We start from the raw sequence: 9,606 nt of genomic DNA, 5'->3' as shown, positions 1-9,606 counted from the left end.
TATAGCACTTCCCACACTGCCGGGGACTCACCTGCTGCCAGGCCTCCAGAGCCTGGCCCAGGCCCCAACACTTCACTTCGTGCCCTGTTTGTTGAACTGGACTGAATAGAATCTGTTATCTCCTGTTATCTCCTCTGCACAGATTTCCCCTCTTAGAGAGAGGCTCACTGTATTCCAAATGGAGGAGCTAAAAGACCAAGATTAAGTGGCTGGCCTTGGTTTAAAAGTAACATAAAAATAAGTCAGACAACCTGCACCCACTCTAAAAAATAAAGAACTAGAACACTAAATCTAATCTATGGAAACTAGGAAAGGAAACTTACTAAGGAGCTAAACTAGGAGAGGAAACTTACTAAGGAGCTAGTTCCAGAGGCTCTTTCATTTCCAGCGTTTTATCTTCCTGGTAACAATGTCTGTCTATCTTCACAGCTAAATTTGCCAAATGCTCCTTGTATTTTGGCCTCTCACTCTCACAGTGGGGTGGGCTAGTGGCCGCTGGCCCCCACCACCCATCTTCCCACCTGGTAACATCCTGGGATGAGCCACTGGGGATCCACCCTTCCAGGTCTCCGCCCCCAAGGTCTGGATGGGGCGCCACTCCAGGCCTGACCATTCAGAGCCCTTGATCTACATGGTCGCTGGGATTGGCTCGCAGATGGGCACGTGACAAGCTGGTCCAATCAGAGCAGATCTCACCGCCTCTGCAGGGGTGAATGAAAAGGCTCCACTCTAGACTTGATGCCGAGAGCACTTCACCCCCAAAGAAGCCATCTTGCCTCCTCTTGAAGCCTGAGACTGAAGCCACATGGCAGATGGCGGAGCTGAGACCCTGAGTGACACCAAGTCTGAAGAAGTCACCTGAGCCCAAACACCATGCCCCTGAAGGTAGTCCCACCCCTAGATTTGGGTTCGTTTTGTCACTTGCAACCAAGAGAGTCCTGACTGATGGAGAGATCCAGCCCTCCCACATCCTGTGTCCCCAGTGAGCTCCGATGGCTCCAGCTCTAAGAGTGCCAACAGGGCAGGGCGCAACCTGCCAGTCCAACTAGCCACACTTCAGCACAGCAGAGAGGGGAACCACATATGGTGGGGACAGAGACTCTCAAGGGCCACCCACAGAAGACATACCCGAAATCCCCAACCTGATGGGCAGGGCAGACTCCCTGGGCAGGCTTCCCCAAACTATATAAAGTGCTAATCAAACATTGTAAAATGCTAGTCGTGTAACAGATGGTTACCATCTGCAGTTTTTAAAATTAACACTTGGAGAGAATGCAACTTTGTTACATTACTTAAAAACTCAATACTTAGAAACCAACCCAGCAAGTATGGGCGGGAGATTATTTTCAGCTCAATTATAATACTTAGTCATTCTCCGTAATAACAGCAGAGAATGCCTGTGTGGGTCCACTCAGAAGAGTTTAAAATGCTTTAATTTAATTTAAAGCATGGGTTTGCTATTATTTAAGGCACAAGGAACTTCATATCACCGTTGCTAAACCTGTAGTCAAACCCTGTGGCTAGGAACGCTTACTTCTTATATCCTGCTCTTTGAATTTGACCTTAGCCTCTACCTTGGCTCCCTGCCTCATCAGAGACACCCCTGACTTCCCAAAGCCGTCACAGAGACAGCCTGCCTTCTCCTCAACCCCCACGCCACCGGCCTGTGTGTGTGTGCATGTTAGTCGCTTAGTCGGGTCCGACTCTTTGTGACCCCATGGACTGTAGCCAGCCAGGCTCCCCTGTCCCTGGAATTCTCCGGGCAGGAATACTGAAGTGGGTAGCCATTCCCTTCTCCAGGGGATCTTCTTGACCTAGGGATCGAACCCAGGTCTCCCGCATTGCAGGAAGATTCTTTACTACTGAGCCACCAGGGAAGCCCACCACTGGTCTCTGAATCCTAACAAATTCTACCTCTGGACACCCCCTCAAATCTGTCCCCTCTTATTTCTGCTGCATATGCTTGGCTCAGACTCATCACAGCCCAGGCAGACACCTGCAAGAGTTCCCAGCAATCTACTGTCTGCCAATTTATTCTGCAATAAATTGGGTGAATCTTTCCAAAACACACATCACAGCAAAGTCATGCTCCTGCTTAAAGCCCCTGATGTCCACTCCAGCCCCATCACTCACAACAACTTTTCCCAAAATATGGGACAAAGATGAAAATATTTTAAGCAGTATATGGACCAACATCTTTTTATTGTCATGCGTTGATATTTATTTTCATGTGTAATGAGAAAAAAATTCCATAATCTCATAGGTATCACAGCTTAAAACAGTTTAAAAAATGGACAGGCAGAAAAGTGATTTTTAAAAATGTATCAAGCAAGCGAGGATGCAGTTGAAATCTGGATATGCCAAGAGTCATGAAAGCGGTACTGAACTTTGGAAAAGCACTGGTCTATAGAATAAATTCCATACTGCCTTCCTCCAAGACCCCCTCTTGATCTGGCCCCTTCCCACCACCCCTCAACACATCACCCACTGCTCGCTACTGAGTCCAGGCAAACTTGAGCTGATGGCACACTCCAGACAGCCTGTCACAAAGAGTCGGACAGGACTGAGCGACGGGGCATACTGAGCACAGGCCGCCTGGGCACAGGTCACGTGGCTATCTGCCACCTGGGAAACAGACTCTTGAGGAGAGTTACAAAGAGCCAGATGATGAGTTCATGCACCCCTACGTGGGTCTGAATCAGCCTCTTCCTGCTTTGAACTTTTCTGGAAGATCCTGTTGCCTGGCCTTCCAGAAATGTCTAGATCCTTGCCCAGTTCTCCAGGGATCTCCCTTGATTCTCTGAGCTTCTAACACTCTTTCAATAATTTCCTTTTGGTTAATTCCTCCTACCCCTCTTACCCCCACATGGAATGAGACTCACCTCCTTATCTGTTTCCCCACAGCCTGCTGTACGTACAGGAATCACCCTCTGCTTTCTCGTCCATCTCCCTGCCCAGCAAAACCCCACTGAGGGCAAGGACTGTGTCAGGCCCTCCACCTTGGCACCTCGGTGCCCAAGACAGCCCTGGGCACCCAGTGGACTCCTCCATCAGTGCTTGCTGAGTGAAGAACCTCAAAACCCAAGCACTCTCCAAGCTTGAGAAAACAAAAGCTCAGCCTCCTCCCTGCCTTCTCAGTCCAAAGGTAACAGACGGTCCTGTGCTCCTGCCCACTATAAAGTGAGGACCGCCGCCTTCTGCGTGATCCTCCATGCCTGGGTACTTCCAGGCATCACCTCTGGCAAAAACACCCTACTTTCCCACCCAGATACTCCAGGCTTCTTCCAGCTTCCAGCTCATCTGCAGGAATTCTCGCAGGTCACCAACGCCTCCTACTTCACTGAGTCTAGAGAAGCCCTCAGACCAAAGTATCCTTAACTCCCCTCCACCACAAAATCCATCTTCACCTGAGAGCCAACCAAGACGCTAAGCACAGTGCAGGTTGTATTACAATAACCCTCTGATGAAAAGCATTATTATCCCACTTGGCAGATGTGGAAACTGAGGCTGAAAAGTGGGCTGACGTGCCCAGGAACACACAGCCAGTGAGTGGTGGAGCTGGGTTGTAGGCTCTGGCTCCAGCTCCAGTGCCCCAACCTCCCTAAGTTCTTGGAGAAAAGGGGGCCTTTCGTTTTCCAAGGACTCCTTAGCCCTGGGTTAACCCAACACCCTTCTCAACTGTTGCCTCTTCAGTCCCTCCCTATGCTCAGCCAGACTGAGCCTCTGAGAACAAAACTCTCTCATCTTTGAGCCCATTGCTTGATATCCTTACATGGCATCCACAGAACCAACCCAAGGGTCTCGAGTATGTGTGTGTTTGTGGTGGAGCGGGGTGTTGAAGACGTTCCCCAATCAACCCCCAATCTCTACCCCATCTGCAACCAAATCCCCACACTCCCCACTCTTCCCAGCTCTGCCTCCTCTGTCCCTCCCACAGTGCCTGGCATGCAGTGGCCACTCAACAGAGGGGTGTCAAGATTGAATCCTCCCTCTCCCCAACAATAGTTAGGCCACTTTTCTGCCCCTGAGTACTGACTGAGTAGAACTGTGAAGCATGCGGGTCCGACACCATGGCAAGGCTGATGTGAGGATAAGTAAGAGACACGCGTGCCTGGTTTACGGCAGCAGCACACGGATATGACCTCCCTCTCCCGGGTCCTGCTCTGACCCTGGAGGAGCAGCAAAAGAAAAAACAGTAAGTCAAGATGCCCTTTTCACGCCTGCCAATACAGGAGACACAAGAGATGCAGGTTCAATCCCTGGACTGGGAAGATCCCCTAGAGGACGAAACAGCAACCCACTCCAGTCTTCTTGTCTGAAAAATTCCATGGATAAGAGGAGCCTGGTGGGCCACAGTCCATGAGGTCACCAAGAGTTGGACACGACTGAGCACACATGTCCACAGTAGGAATGGCCTGCTAAAGGAAGCTTTTGGTATAAACTGAGATCAAGGGACGTTAGTGGGTTTCATCGACTCAGTTAGAGGAAGAAAAAAATAGACCTTTTTTTCCTTTGAAATCAAAGTACAGATCAGGTGAAATTTATTTAGCTTTTTCCCAAATCAGAAGTGAGTTCTGGTTACTCATCCTGCAGCCTTTAATGAATTAGAAACTTACAGAAACACCCAAAGTTGCAGGCTCATGGGGAAAGGTGTTAACTTGAATGAACAGAAATAGTGCAAAGTAGGTCACCCTTCAAAACCAGGATGCCAAAGCCCTGAAAGCAACCTCTGCACACCAGGTGTCAAAAAATCTCTTCTTATTGGTGGGGAGTCACCCAGTTTTTCTCCCTCACCTCCTTCCCTCTCAGCAGTGCACTGAAGTCCTTTCACTTCGGAGTTAAGACCTGCTCTGGAAAATTTTACTCACTGTTCTGAGCTCTGCCTTTTGGAGCTAAGTCTCCCTAACCTACTGCTGAGTCCAGACTGTCAGTATTCAAGGTCAGTCATCCCCGACCCCCAGCCTTATCTTTTCCAAGATAAGCCCGATGAAAGTGCTGTAACCCCCCCATCTCACCCACCGTCCTCTCTGGACACACCCCCTCACTATCCATCTCACTCTTAAACATACTCCAGAGGGAAAAACCACAGTTTGCTTGTGTTCTGACCAGCTCCGTGGGCACTGGAGCTCATGGGGCAATTCCCAGCTCCTCTACCTGGGAATCCAAGGAACGCAACCCAGACTGCCTTCTATGCTCCAGCCCTCATCTGGCCCTGGCATTTGACTCAAAGGAACTTTTTTCCCGTGAACTATGCTTAAGTCTGTTTCCCCGTCTTGTATTTTATTAATTCAGTCCAGAGTCACAGTCTGCCCCAATCTCTGGGGTACCAGGTCCTGTCTGTTATTCAATTCAATTCACCACAACAAAAGCACAGAAGCAATCACATACAAGGCACAAATGGGGCACAGAGAGACAGTAACTTCAGCAAGCTCTGCCAGCCACTCCTGCAAGGCCATTCAGAGCCTCTAGCCCATGTGCGACTCTGGACTCAACCCCAGGAGCACAGAGGTGAGCACCTGATGGGTTACCTGGCTCTCCTACCCCAAGGCCTCTGCACAGCTGACGGCGTGTCTTACCACCTACCATTCAGGGAGTGATTGGCATGTGCCAGGGAGGTGCTGAGAGCTCTTCATGTGTTATCTCATGTATCCTCAGAACGGTCTTACGGACTGGGTATCATTAGCCCCATTTTACAGACAAGGAAACTGCAACTCTAGAGGTAAGCAACTTGCCAGAGGCCACACAGCTAGTACACAGTCAGGTGAGGAATCATACCTAGGCCTATTTTATTCCAAAGTCCATGCCCTTACCTGCTCCTAACACCACCTATGTCCACATCTGAGACATGTACAAATGTCCAGATCAGTGCTAAGGACCCCAACTGAGAACACTCCCCAGGGCTCGTCAAGACCAGGTCCCAGCATCCATGGAAGCGCTTGACTATACTATGTCCAGTTCCTATTTTTCCACCTTCTCCATAAACCCTTGTTCCATGCTTTTCAGAAACCCAAGAACCTCATTTACGGCTTCCCCTGCATACAGATGAAAACACAAGTCCTGAGACTATGTCACTTACACAACCAAAGGAGTAACCAGAGAGACACCAAACAAAACAAAAAAGCTCCTAGGAAACTCTGAAGAGTTTATGGACTCTTCAAAAGGGGACGACAGAATACAGGAGAATGAGACAGAATAAAGAAAAAGAAGGAAAACAAAGTCACAAAGGGAATTTCCTGGGAGCCGCATGATATCACCAAAAGAGATTCTGAGAAATAGGGCTTTGGCCCCATTTAACCCCACTGTCTCTTTCCCTAACCTGTGCCCTGACAAAAAGACACCTAAAAATAAATGGGGGAAAAAGTCATACATTAAAAAAGAATGGAACTACAGAAAATAATCAGAAATTCTGCCCCACTGAGCACTGATCGAAGCTAAATTAAGCCTGAACAGCCCATTGTTTAAATATGCAATTATTCTTCGGGGTGAGGAAAGTCGCAATATAGGAACAGAATGGTTCTGCTCCCCCAACTCCAGGGCTCCAGCTTGCATGCACGTTCTCTTAAGTTAGAAATGGAACAACCCTTGCTCCTCTGGTCTCTCTTGACATGGTCAAGGCTCCAGCCCCACGTCCCACGCTTGAGCCTTGCAGCCTCCCTAGATACTACCTCTGTTCCCAGCTTTGTAACGATGCCTCCTAATCAGACTCTCTCCTTCCAGTCTGGCCCCGACAGTGCCGCCCACAGACACATCCTACAAAAAACATACCGGCCTCTGTGGAATGTTCTTTATCCAAGTCTGGTTGGATGAAGTCTGTTTCCATCTTCTCTCATGAAACTCACCTTCTCTGGCCTTCTGCCTCCTCCTCTGTAACCTGGACAATGGAGTATGTATCTCACGGGGCTGGGGTGAGGGAGGTGTTTGCAAAGATCACGCCTAGGCCAGGGTCTGGCACCATCGGGTACTTGGACATCTTACCCTTTCCTACTCTACCCGGCTACCTGTGATCCTAGATGTCTGTGAGCTTCCGGGGGACAGAGACTCTACTGTATTAGTTACCCCTCCATAGTCAACAGTGCCCGGGAACAAAACAAAATCTCAATAAATGTGTAGAAGGCAGTGGCACCCCACTCCAGTACTCTTGCCTGGAAAATCCCATGGACGGAAGAGCCTGGTAGGCTGCAGTCCATGGGGTCGCTAAGAGTCGGACACGACTGAGTGACTTCACTTTCACTTTTCACTTTGATGCATTGGAGAAGGAAATGGCAACCCACTCCAGTGTTCTTGCCTGGAGAATCCCAGGGACGCAGGAGCCTGGTGGACTGCCGTCTATGGGGTCGCACAGAGTCGGACACGACTCAAGTGACTTAGCAGCAGCAGCAGCAATGGCGTCTCACTTACCAGACAGGAACTAAAGGCAGGAGGAGGGGACTGTCCTGAAGACATGAAGCCAGCAGGTGGCAGAGCCGGGTCTCAAACTCAGGTCCTCCGCTCTGAATCCACAGCTCTATCACATGTGCTATCTCAAAGGATCTCAAACGTCACATTTGTAGGCCCAAACCACCCTGGGCCTTCACCTGTTAGAGGTGAACCTGGCGAGGTCATCCCCCAAAAGCAAACCAGAAACATCATCCAAAAGGTGAACATGCTGGCTGCAGAGCAGAGCAACCAGCAACCTTAGCTCAATCTAGTGATATTTAGACTGCTTTGTGCCAATGGCTTTGCCCACACAGGCCACCAGTCTGTTCGAGGGTCAAAGAAGGGAACTGGCACAGCCACCAGATGTCAGATACTGGGCTGGGTATTTCAAAGGGGCTACTTAAACTGAGGCTCAAGGTCACACAGAAGAACCTGGTAAGAGCCACAGCTGGGCCTCTCTTCTTAACCCAAGCTCTTTCTACACACACCAGGGCTTGTCTCCAAGGGCCCTTGAGCCAAAGGCTCCTAGTTTACCATTTTCCTCTCCTGCTCCTCCTCCTTCTGGCCTCCTTGCTGGCCTTCACATACCTAACCACCTTTCAGGGCACCCACGTGGCTCACCCACCTGTGTATCCAAGTCTCACTTGAGACCTTCTCTGACCACAGTCCCGCCTACTTTGCTTCACAGCATTTTTCACCACTGTATATATTTATTTCTCTTTGTATTAATTCCCCCTCTGGAACGTAAGTTCCACAAGACCAGGAGTAATTTTGTTCATGGCTGTATCCTTAGCACAGTGTCTGACACACAGAAGGCACATGTGTGTGTTGAAACAGTCATCAAGCACTCATAAAGTGCTAGATGCTGGAGTTATAGAAACAAGGTGACCCTTCACCCCAAGAAATTTACACATTAACAGGATAATAAAAAAAAAAAACAAACCCAAGTATTAGTAAATACTACAGATGGTGCAGGCTTCCCCAGTGGCTCAGACAGTAAAGAATCTACCCGTAATGCAGGACATCCAGGTGCGATCCCTGGATTGGGAAGATACCCTGGAGGACAGCATGGCAACCCACTCCACTATTCTTGCCTGGAGAATCCCATGGACAGAGGAGCCTGGCAGGATACAGTCCACAGGGTCACAAAGAACTGGAAGCACTGAATGAAGCTGAGCATGCACAGGTGGTGCAGTGGTCAAGAATCCCCCTGCCAATGCTGGAGACTCAAGAGATGTGGCTTAAATCTCCGCGTTGGGAAGACCCGCCTGGAGAAGGAAGTGGCAACCCACTCCAGTACTCTTGCCTGGAGAATTCCATGGACAGAGTTGCCTGGCGGGCTACAGTCTATGGGGTCGCAAAGAGTGGGGCACGACTGAGCATGCACACACGCAGACCACAAAGTGGAATTCAGGTCCCCAGAGACTGGCACACGGGGTCCCTCACCCAGTCAAGGGTCAGAGAAGGTTTCTTGAGAAAGGGACATTAAATCTGAGGGACAAGGAGAGTGTGGCTGGGTAAAGGCAGGGAGAGAGGCCTGTGTCCTGTGACTGAACTAAAAAGACACTGAGCTGTGCACTTTAAGGGAGTGAACTGTATGCCATGTAAAACAAAAGGACAGATTGAGTCGTAAAGGCGCAGGAGTTCCGGCCACGGGCTCGATCTGTTAGGCAGAAGAGTAGATAAAGGTGACTCGAGGTAAGCGCGCTCACAGGCTGCTGCGAGCACTCGGGCCGCGCAGGGGCCGTGACTGCTTTTAAAAATTGGCAAACCGAGGCCCGACAGGCACATTTCACCAGCAGGCCCTGCGCCCGCAGACCCCTGAGCTCCTCGTGGCGCTCCCAAGCCCCCTCCCCGAAGTCCGGGGCCTTCTCCTCCGACCCCCGGCCCTCAGCCAGCCCCTGCCGCGAGGCCTGCGGCGTGTACAGGGAGCCGCACTCCGGACAACCCGGCTCTCTGGAGGCCAGAGGGTCGAGAGAGCGGCGCTGGGTCTTCCACAGGCCGCGCCAGGTCGAGGACGCCCCGAGGCCTCCCAACCGCAGTCCGTCCCTGCCGCCCCAGGTGTCTCCGGTCCCCGCGCGCCCGCCCACGCTCCCGCCCTCCGCCTGCGCCGAGCGGCTCACCCGCCTCCGCTGGGGAACATCCGCCTCAGCCGCGGCGGCCACGAGTGCGCCTGCGCCCCGCGGCTGC

At 50.8% G+C, this 9,606-nt stretch overlaps 1 protein-coding gene across 2 annotated transcripts in view; it reads right to left on the bottom strand.

Moving 5' to 3' along the window:
- LYRM9 (LYR motif containing 9) overlaps positions 1-9,606 on the bottom strand; it is a 21,160-nt gene extending 11,554 nt beyond the window's left edge. For both annotated transcript variants that reach the window (XR_827167.1, XM_010861442.1), the window contains exon 1: positions 9,540-9,606. The gene's annotated coding sequence lies outside the window, so the exon portion shown is untranslated. The remainder of the gene's footprint in view (positions 1-9,539) is intronic.

Source organism: Bison bison, unplaced genomic scaffold (genome assembly GCF_000754665.1).
Source record: "Bison bison bison isolate TAMUID 2011002044 unplaced genomic scaffold, Bison_UMD1.0 scf7180017864472, whole genome shotgun sequence".
Classification (NCBI taxonomy): domain Eukaryota; kingdom Metazoa; phylum Chordata; class Mammalia; order Artiodactyla; family Bovidae; genus Bison; species Bison bison.
This window is presented reverse-complemented; position numbering and strand designations above follow the sequence as displayed.